Source organism: Mesoplodon mirus (assembly GCF_964341445.2).
Source record: "Mesoplodon mirus genome assembly, chromosome: 4".
NCBI classification, from domain to species: domain Eukaryota; kingdom Metazoa; phylum Chordata; class Mammalia; order Artiodactyla; family Ziphiidae; genus Mesoplodon; species Mesoplodon mirus.
In genome coordinates this window covers 2,062,324-2,073,454 of record NC_138979.1, presented here as the reverse complement: position 1 = coordinate 2,073,454, position 11,131 = coordinate 2,062,324, and positions in this window count along the sequence as shown.

Genomic DNA, 11,131 nt, shown 5'->3' with positions numbered 1-11,131 from the left:
ATTCTCTGCAACTTTGCAGAGTTTACTCTTTTGTGTGTGTTTCTTCATGTGTGATATTGTTGGAATTATGGGAAATTTTAATTAATTCTTAGTAGTCTCACCTCATCAATGAAAAGTGCTACAGATTACAGGTATCAAACCAAAAGTCTTTCCCAGAGAAGATGGGCTCAGTATGAAGCTGTGCATGCCACAGACTAATTTTGAAAATTAATCCTGACTTGGAAGTTGGGAGGATGTGCTTAGGTTTTAGGAAAAGGTCTTTAATCCTGCAACAACAAAATATAAACAAGTGATGCTGACATAGAAAAAGAATTAAATTTTGAAGAAGAATGTAGAGGAATGACAAAAGATGCTAGCCTTACCTTGTCAGAAGAAACCCAGAGGGCACTGTTTGAATGCCCCAGTGATTTTCCCCAAGAACTTGATGCTTGTTCTAAAGGAACAGAGCGGATAATGTCAACGTTTACGCTATGATTTTTGGAGATGAAGAAAAACTTTGAAAGATTTTAAAAAATATAGAAGAAATGTATGGTGAATTTTCTGGAGAAGATATTTGGAAGATAATGGAAATTTTTTTTAGTATGAAGACTTTTGAAAGCCACTGGGATCAGTCCCCAAGAAACAAAAATATTGACAGTGTTGCCATTTCTGGAATTTATTGTGAAATGGGATTTATGGGAATCTCTGCTAAACTATATTCTTTTCCTAACTATTTGTATACCTGGTGTCTCATGTGGAAGAAACTTTTTGCACTTAAAATTAATAAACATTGTTCTTCAGTCAACTATAAGTGAAGAAAGATGGACAAATCCAACCATACCACAGAGGGTATTGCACATGAATATGCAAAGAAGATCAATCCAAACTCAGTCTGTCATTGACAGATTCGCAGGTGTTATGGCTGGAAAACCGAAACTATAATTTATTATTGTCTACTGCAACAGAAAAAAGTACAGTTTTTACCTCTTTCAAAAAACAAATTAATGCAATTAAAAATATTAATCATTTGACATTTTTGTTTTTTGAACTGTAATATTTATTTCATTTTTAATATTTTTACTAGCATGGTTATTATATAGTTGAAGCTCAGTAAAAGAACATTGTGCTTCTTTTCTGGTCATAACTATAATTTATTTCATTTCATAATTGTTTTGTCATATAGAGGAAGGGAGTGTTAAAACATGATATGCTCTGGGCTTTATGTTAGGTGTGCCAGTGTGATAGAGTCATCTTTGCAAGTTGTACAAAAACGTCTTTTTTTATTGAGGTATTCAGAACATTGAATATCTTCTTAACTCTTGATCAAAGTTTGAGATTAGACCTGGGACCCGGGTCCTGCTTTACATCATCCAGATCGTGGTATAGCAGACTGTGTATCACAAAGCTCACTCATAGTGGGTTCTTTAATAAACAGTTTTTGAATAAATGAATGAATAAGTGAATGAAAGACTTCTATCTGGCAATCTGCTTCTGCACAAAGAAACATGTGGAATTTTAATAAGACTTAGAAGAGATTTAAAAATACACCCAAAAATGTACCAAGGATGGGATAGTTTATTAGTATAAGGTTTCTGGAAGTTCTATAAACTTTGGTGTGGTTTTTAATATCCCGGCTGTACAAAGCATAGTTTGCAAGAAATTGTGAACCGTGAAAACGGTGTTTCCTTAATGAATAAAATTTAATTTGAGAGGAAGCTAAGTGGTCAAGAAAGATGACACAATAACAAGAAGAGTTGCAACGAGTAGGAAATAACATGGAGAAGCAGGAACACCACCTTTACCTAAATAGTTATAGAACCACCAACAATTGTTTCGGCTCTTTGATACCCAAGCTGGAGAAATGAGGTTTAGTAATTTATGACACTGGTGTGAAGCTTCCCAGAACTTTTAGTTCCAATCTTCAATTGGGGATCCATGACATCTGACCTAAAATAGCCCAACAACTCAAGAAGGGTGGCATATGCTTCCTTCCTCTCCCGTACTCACTGATGGTAATCAAGAGGTAAGCTGAGGAAACTAAAAAAAGGTCCGAAGAAAAAGAGGAAGTGTGTGAAGAGGGTTGATGTGAGTTTTCAGTCCATTTTCGGTTAGTGTGTATGCTGTCAATATACCACCATGCTCTCTACCCACTGGGACTCCCGGCTCCTTTCGGAAACACACGTGAACCTGTCCACTGGGTTTTCTTTATGATGTGAAATGTGCCGCAATGCTGAGAGCTCCCGTGGGAGTTTGGTAGTGGATGGAGGGGTGGGTAAACTTGGACAGTCAAGCCCAGGTGGGACCTCCTAGCCAGCCGCTGGTCCTAATAGGCCCTGCTAAATCTGTCGGCTGGTTAAGCGCTTTGATTGGAGGCATGAAATATGAACTAGAGTCGGAACAAAGAAAATGTAGGGCTAAGTACATAGAAGGGGCTGCTCGGTTAGCATCCCAAAGGGTTTCAGTTTGTGCAGAGGAGAACCCAGGAGAAATATGTTTACTGCAACATCATTTATAGCTGTGAAATGTCAGGAACAGCAGGGAAAGGCTTAAGTAAGTTATGGTATCTCCTCTTATGAATCTCATGGTATCAGTAAAAAGTATATTAGGGAGAGTTAATAATTAGACAAAGGAGTTGATCCCTGCTTCATGACTGTAGCTACAGTTGTCTTACAGGAAAATCTAATTATGCTCAAAAGGAAGTGTCTGGCGCTCTTAAGATAAAATACACACTCAATAACCTGGCTCACACCGTCTATTATTGCCTCTCTAGAATCAGCCTTTAAACTTCTCTTGCCCTTTCCCCTCTATGCTGCACACATGCTGTTTCCTGTGCCTAGAACAGTCTTTCCCTATTGCCAGGTAACCCCTGCTAATTCTTTAGATCTTAAGTAGGACCTCGCTTCACTGCGGGGAGCCTTCCTGATCACCCCCTCCAAGACCAGATTTTATGCTTACGCTCAGTATCATGAGTGCCCTGTTACTTCTGACATTAGACCATAAACTCAAGGAGGGTGGAAAGCATTCTATCTCCAGGACCTGAAACAATCCTTCACACACAAAAACACACAATGAATATCTGAGGAACGAGTCTTAATATTAAGTGAAAATGGGAGGATCTACAACTGTATATGTAATATGATTACAATTAAAAAAAAAAAACCCGCACCTTTTAAACAGAAGAAAAGATATACTGGACAGCAAAAGTTAATATTTCAATTGACAATTTTCTATTGCAACCATGTATTATTTTCACAACAACAAAGAATACCTTTGTTATTTAAAAAATACAACAGAAAAGAGGAAACACTCTGAATTCAACTGTGCCGTTGAGAATGGGGTTTCAAGCATAGTGCCTGTATCTGTGATTTGAGTTTAAAAAAACAAAAAGCCTGGGGTAATCTCTGGGTGGAAGGAAGTTACATTTATATAAACTACTCACATGCAGGCCACAGCGGAGGTGGGCCCAGAGCGAGAGGGGAAATGAAACACAGGGCTGGCAGGGGACCGCTAGGGCAAAGCTTGCAGGACAGGTTTTGGGCAGGAACAGGGGTGGATCAGTGCATGCTGAAGAAATTGAAGGGATGCTGAAGAAGTAGCTGGGAATAACCATGAGAAGAGGGAAGGACAGGCAGAAGCAGATAATCCCCACTGGGGCAAGGATGGGCTCATGTGGTTTAGATCCCTAAAGGGAAAGAGGGAAGGAGAGGCACAGAGGGAAAATCTGTCAAGTGGAGGTGATGGAGGTGGTGGTGGTGGGTGTATGTGTGTGGGTCTGTGGATCCAGGGCACACGGGCAACAAGGTCCTCGGAAAAGACCCCAAGAGAAATTTGAAGAAGGAGACACTCAACTTGACCAAAGGGAGCAATCATACTTTATCTGAAAAGAAGCTCAAGGTACACAAAAGAAAGGTGTCAAAGGTGAAGGAAACTTGGGAGTTCAACTCAAATGAATCAATTTCCCACGTGATAAAACTCAGCTGAAAGTTGACAGGCATGTGACTAATCCAGGGAGCAGCAAGGGACACAGGGGAGGAAGTGGGGAGATGGGTGCGGGGGCAGAGATGAGAAGTTGTTTGTTGTGCTAGAACAACGGGGTGGAGGTGAGTGTCCCCGACAATTTCTGACTTGTTGGGCGGCAGCTCGGGCAGTTATATAATGACAACTCCCAAGGACCTTCCTAAAATAACAACCTCACCAGCAGCTGATAATCACAAATAAAACAATAACAAAAAAGGAAACTAGAGTGAGTTTAACTGATAGAGCGTTGCACACTAAGCAGGAGAAAGCACATCACCCACGGGTGAGGAGAAGAAACGTGGAAGATGATGGATGGCCCGTGGGGTCCAGGAGACCCAGGGTAGAGGAGTCTGTGGGACTCTCCACCAGCACCTCCATTCTCCTGGAAACAGCCCCTGCCTTTCTCGCTCTGGCTCCAGCTCATCCACTTAGGGATGGAGAATCAGATGCAAGCTGGTTCCTGCCTGGATTTTTGGACTGGGGACCCAATGCCATGGGGTTAATTACCTCAGTGTCAAAAGCACTAAGGTATGTCAGACGTTCACCAAGCACACCAGTTAAGCAAAATGAACTCTTCCTCACCCAGAGTCATCAACAAAAACTGGCCGAAGAATCTGAGAATGCACCAGAAACCACCCGGGTACATATATCACCAAGAAGCCTGTTTCCTGCCTTAAGAACCAAGTTGTTGGGAGATCTCTCCCCTGTATCCAAACAGAGATCTCATCAATGCTCCAGACAGGATATGTGCCTCGACCCACTGTGCCCTCCCAGCCAGGTGTGACCTCAGAGACTCCTGGTGGTCATACCCCAAGTTCATACCTAGGAATTGATGGAAATATGGCTATGGCTCCCCAGCACCAAGGTGTAAAACTTGGGAGCACAGAAACCACATTTCCTGGCATGTGGTAATGCTAGGCATCCAGGGGGAAGACTCAAGCTGATGACCCAAATAGGTCAAGAGATGCAGGCAGTCTGGGGGCACTCATGTCTCTGGTTCCAGTCTTTCCTCAGGCTCAGCTGAATCACATTATCAAAATTTTTCTTAGCCCCTTGAGTCAATGAATTCCCCATTGGAGCTAAGCTGGCTTGAGTTGGGGTTCTATCTCTTACCATCAAAACAATACAGAGAGGCTGGTGAAATCAGTGTGGGCACTTGCCAAAAAGCATCTAGCTGCTGAGGAAGAAGAGCACAAACTTCACAGCAGAAGCAGGCTGGTAAGGGTCTGGGTGTTCAGGACCCAGAAGTTCTTGCTCTTGACTTTGGGGCTATGCCGGTGAACGCTGCTATAGGTGACTAAAAGAAAGACAATCAGATCAAGCTGGAAAGCTGGGACAGGGTGGATAAAGAAGGTACCAAAAAAAAGCTGGGAAGTTGATGGGGGTAAAGGCAAGGATGCAGATGCTACTGTTTTCTGAATGGCACCTCCAGGGACCATGACCATGAATAGGACGGCGGGTTTAACCTCCAGATTAGGGAGCTCGTCATTTAGAGGAGAAATTTGGCTGATCTAGGGAATGGTCAGAGACAGACATGCAACGCATGTGACTCAAGAAAACATGCATCAGGAATAGTGCTTCCAATCTGCAGGGTTAGGACAGAAATGCAACTCGAGAGGAAATTATACAAAATGTCAGTCGTACGGTAAATCATATGTCTGCACACAACGGGGTGACCATAAAACCCCACCTGCAACAGTCCTGGTTTACACCTATTGTTTTGGCATAATTGTTAACAGCACCCTCCTTCACACTCAAAGTATCTCAGTCTGAAAGATCAATTCTACCGTCACCTTAGTGAATAGCTAACTTGCTACTGTGTCACAATTGACGGGAGTGTTAGATTTCAAGGTCCCAACTGAGGAAGGGGAATGGTACCTTTTGCCCTGAAAAATACAGGGGAGCCACAGAGAGCAGTGAGAAGATGGGAAGGAGGGAAGTGGCAGTTTGGGGAAGAAAGAGAAGAAAAATGAAACTGCTGTCCATAGTTGGTAGGAAAAAAGAGAAAGATATAAGGAATAAACAAAATGGTATGGAAAAAAACATCAGCAGCTAGAAGAAAACTGCTGAGGACAGAATGGGTGGAGCTGCTGGTGAGGTCTGGTGAGCTCAGAACCACAGGACATGTGATCCCGGGCACAGCGGGATGACCTTGGGGGACCCTGAAGTGTCACTGATGGAGATTAGTGAGTCACAGAGGTAGAACGAGACCAGGCAGAATCCGAGGCTGTGTCATTTGCTGCAGGCACTCAGGTCAGCGTGCGTCACTGCCAGGGAACAGAACTGTGCAGAACTAATGATTAACCAGTTCAGGACCAAGGTCTGGGTCAAGGGGAGAAGATGGTCACCAGGGAGCCCTCTGAGGAAGCCGTTGCTCTGAGGTTCTCCCAAGGACTCGTGCTTTTTATCCTGAGAAATTCAAGGTTATCGGTCAACCTTGACGCTGGAATGGACAACAAATCTTAAAAAAAATATGAACATCATAGATCAACCCCTTAACTCGGGCGGACAAGGAAGATGAGATCCAAGTGGGTTAAGTGGCTTGCAGTGTCCAGAGAGCCCGGCAGTGGCAAACCTGCAGCTAGAATCACGGTAGCCTGATTCTTAGGGCGGCACATGTGTGTATCATAAAGAACACAGTGGTCCATGAGATGCTCCCAAGAAGCCCTTCCTTTTGGAGATTAACTATGTACTCTAGAACAGAACACGGCTTCAGAAACCTTGAAGTGAAAAATCAGCTTAACCCAGGATTTTCTGAACTTATTTGATTACGATACCTTTTTTTCATGGAACATGGAATTTCATTTTGAGAGGCACATCTAAGAACATACTTTGGAAATGCAATCTGTGTGGTCCTTGGGGGCTTAGAACACACCCGATTTCGCTGGGGTGGAGGGTGCTTCCTTGTCTCCCAGGAGCCTTTGCAATACAGGTCTGAACATGCAGTCGTGCTCTTTTTGTTGGGAAGCGTCTCAACCAAAGTCCATATTTTTGGTGGGTTTTATTGGGTCCTAGCGTCCTTGTGTAGTGTGTTTTCCATTTGCCATTCCAGATCCGCTCTCCACCTTCTCTGTACCAAGAGGCTGACCTATATGGACCACGTTAACAGACTCTGGCTCCCTTGCCACTCTCCTCCCTGGTGTCTAGTTTGGGCAAAGGGAACCCATAGGAGGTGAGGGCAAAACATGAGGTCGGGCACTTAGTTCCTTGGTTCCCTCCCTCAAGCCAAGATCCCAGGTGCTTCCAGGTGATGCTTGTTCTCTCTCCAGGCCAGTGATCACTCTCTCCATGTCCCTTGGGCCCTGGGGTGGTAACAGCGTGCCCCCTGCCCTACACCTTATGGTTTCTCTACACACTTCCCCCACCAGGTCCTCAAGTGGGAAAGAGCTTGGCACATTAAAACAATGGCAGCAGCCATGTCCAGATCCACATGGTGGTGAGAGGCAGAACAGGACCGTGGCCGGGAGGAGCTGGGGTAGCTGCGGCCAGAGCACACAGGGCTGCCGGCTCCGGGGACGAGAGCCTTTGGCCTTCTCCTCCTGGAGACCCCCAAACAGGCATCTCCAGCCTATTTACCCGAGTTCTAGTTACCTGCACCTGGGAGCCCCATGTGGGAGCCAAGGGTGGGTCACATGGAGACTTTTCTTCTTTTTGTCTAAGCCTGCTCTTCCTCTCACGTCCTAAGGAGCCTCATGACAGACGAACCTCAGAGATATGTCAGGGTTGGTTCTAGACTACCGCAATAAAGTGAATATTGCAATAAAGTGAGTCACACTGAGTTTTTGGTCTCCCAGTACATAGAAAAGTTATGTTTACACTCTACTGTAGTACATTAAGTGCGCAATAGCATTATATCTAAAAAACGAATTTACATACCTTAATTTAACAAATACTTTATTGCTAAAAAATGCTAACCATCATCTGAGCGTTCAGTGAGTCCTAATCTTTTTGCTGGTGGAAGGCCTTGCCTGCATGTTGACAGCTGCTGATTTTGACCGGTAGCTGACAGTTGGGCTGGCCGTGGCAATTTCTTAGAATAAGACAACAGTGAAGTTTGCCGCATTGGTTGGCTCTTTCTTTCACAAGTGATTTCTTTCGCACGCAATGCTAGTTGATAGCACTTTACCCACGGTACAACATCTTTCAACTTTGGGGTCAATGCTCTCAAACCCTGCTGCTTTATCAACTAAGTCTATTGAACATTCTAAATCTTTTGTTTTCATTTCAAACAATCTTCACCAGGAGTAGATTCCCTCTCAAGAAACCACCTTTTTTGCTTATGCATGAGAAGCAACTCCTCATCCATTCAGGTTTTATCATGAGATTTCAGTAATTCCGTCCCATCTTCAGCTCCACTTCTAGTTCTCTTGCTGTTTCCACCACGTCTGCAGTTCCTTTCTCCACCGAAGTCTTGAACCCCTCAAAGTCATCCGTGAGGGTTGGAATCAGCTTCTTCCAAACTTCCGTGAATGTTGATATTTTGACCTCTTACCGTGAATCATGAAAGTTCTTAATGGCATCTACAATGGTGAATCCTTTCCAGGGGGTTTTCAATTCACTTTACCTAGATCAGTCAGAAGACTCACTGTCTGTGGCAACTACAGCCTTATGAAATGTATTTCTCAAATAATAAGGCTTGAAATTTGAAATTACTCCTTGAGCCATAGGCTAAAGAATGGATGCTGTGTTAGCAGGCAGGAAAACAACTTTAATCGTATTGTCCATCTCCATCAGAGTTCTTGGGTGACCAGGTGCATTGTCAATGAGCTGTAATATTTTGAAAGGAATCTTTTTTTCTTAGCAGCAGGTCTCAGCAGTGGGCTGAACATAGTCAGTAAACCATGTTATAAACTGATGTGCTGTCATCCAGGCTTTGCTGTTCCATTTACAGAGCACAGGCAGAGTAGATAGATTTAGCATAGAGTTCTTAAGGGCCCTGGGATTTTCAGATGGTAAATGAGCATTGGCTTCAACTTCAAGTCACCAGCTGCCTTAGCCCCTGAGAGAGACAGCCTGTGCTTTGAAGCTTTGAAGCCAGACATTGACTTCTCCTCTCTAGCTATGAAAACCCTAGATGACATCTTCTTCCAATAGGAGGCTCTTTCATCTACAATGGAAATCTGTTGAGTGTAGGTACCTTCATGAATGATCTTAGCTAGATCTCCTGGGTGACTTGCTGCAGCTTCTACATCAGCACTTGTGGCTTCACCTTGCACTTTGATGTTCAGGATTTGTACCAAACTTTGTTCAAAGTTTTCCTGCTTGTAAAGCTGAAATTCCATTTCAAAAGGAGAGGAAGAGAGGAAAGAGAGAGAGAGAGAGAGAGAGAGAGAGACTCTTCCTGGCTATGATGTGATGCAAACCACCTGGTCAGTCAAGACCACAACTGGGTCCCAGCAGAGGGCCTCCCAGGGTACTTCCGGAAGGAGTGTCGGGGAATCTAGCGTGCAGCTCTATTTGCAGGGCCAGAGAGAGGAATTTCCCCCGCCTGGCGCTGACCACTGTTTACCTCTTTGATGGACTCTGGGCACCTTGCCCTCACCACTTCCTTCTCATGCCCTCCCTTGCCTTCTCTGCCAATCTAGAAACACTACAGTTACTAACGCCTAAGTCTTGGAGAAATTAGTCATCCTCATCTAAAAAACAGCTTTAATTCTAAACTGCTGCCTGTAGAATTGGTTACTTAGGACTAATAGCTGTTTAGACCTAAATAGAAGAGTTTAGCACCATCTTATGTATTTTTTAAAATTTTGTGGCCACCAATCCCTGAAAAATGAATTGAGAATATGCTATAAGGTGAAAGGATCATAGCAGAAAGAGGTCTTAGGGAAGATTTAGCAGGATTCTGTTAATTTAGAGCTGTAGAGATGATCTTCCCAGAAGGTAAGCTGATGGTCCAAAAAACCCAGAGTTGCCAATAGTCAAATCCAGAAGACCCCAGTTATCTCTGACAGCTGGCCCTGTCCTGTTTCTAGAACAACATGGTTCAAAAGACACTGAAGAAAAGCCTGTTATATCACAGTTTGGAATGGAAGGCTGAGGCTGGATGGATTTAAATTACAGATACTTTTGAAAGCAAGATATAAGAAGTTTAATGTGATAGTAATTAGGGAAACTATGAAGATTTCAGCCTGGTGGATTTATCTTCAGAATTCAACAGAGTGCTTCAATGGAAGCCCATTTGGGCAGAGACTATACATTCTCAGGGGACAAACCCTACCATCCGGGGGACTTGTGTGCAGTGCCCACCATGGGAACTTGGACCACAAGGGCTCAAAAAGCAGCTGCCACAGTGCCCCATTGTCTAGAACACTCCAATGTCCAAATACAAAATTCTGGAAAGATAGTACTCTGCTTGGATTTGAATAAAATGGAAGACAATGTTGTACAGAATAAAGAATTCCAAACTTCAGAATTGGACAAAACTTACTACACTGTGAACTTAAACTGTCTGACTGAACAAGTCCTCACCTGGAAAGTGGGGTTCAGAGTTTTTACCCCATGGGTATGAGGATAAGATGGGATAATACATACAAAGTAACAGGAATGTAGGAAAGTCAATGTAAGATAATTCTCTACCCTTTTAACATTTTAAGGTGTAGAAGTCAAGACTAAAAGGAAGCTGCAAATAAAAACACATTCTTATCCTGAGTCTGAGGCAATGAGGTGCTCAGAGGAGATGAAACAAGACAGGCAGGAACAGGGTACAGAGGAGACAACACAATTTTCAAGATCATTTTCCTTAATTTACTCTCTTTGATACAGACCATTCTTGGCCATGTCCTAATCTAGACCCCCATTAGATTAGGTTTTATATATTGGGTGGGGCTAGGCTTGTCTTCAAAAAAACCTGGCCTTTCTATTTCTTTATTTGTAAAAGCTATCATTTTGCTCGTAATGAGAGGAGAATAAGGCTTAACAAAGCTTTCAAAGCCAAACATTCCATATTGATCCTTGGATACGTGAGATCCACTTTGAGTTGGTGAAAATGTTTTCAACAGATACTGCAGCTTAAGGAAGTGTTGAGATGGTAAAAAATCTGTTTACTTAAGGAAGTAAAGGAGGAAAAGGGGGCAAAGGAAGGAAGGGAGAAAGGAAGGAAAGGAGGGAGGGAGGGAGGAAGGAAGATGGCCTC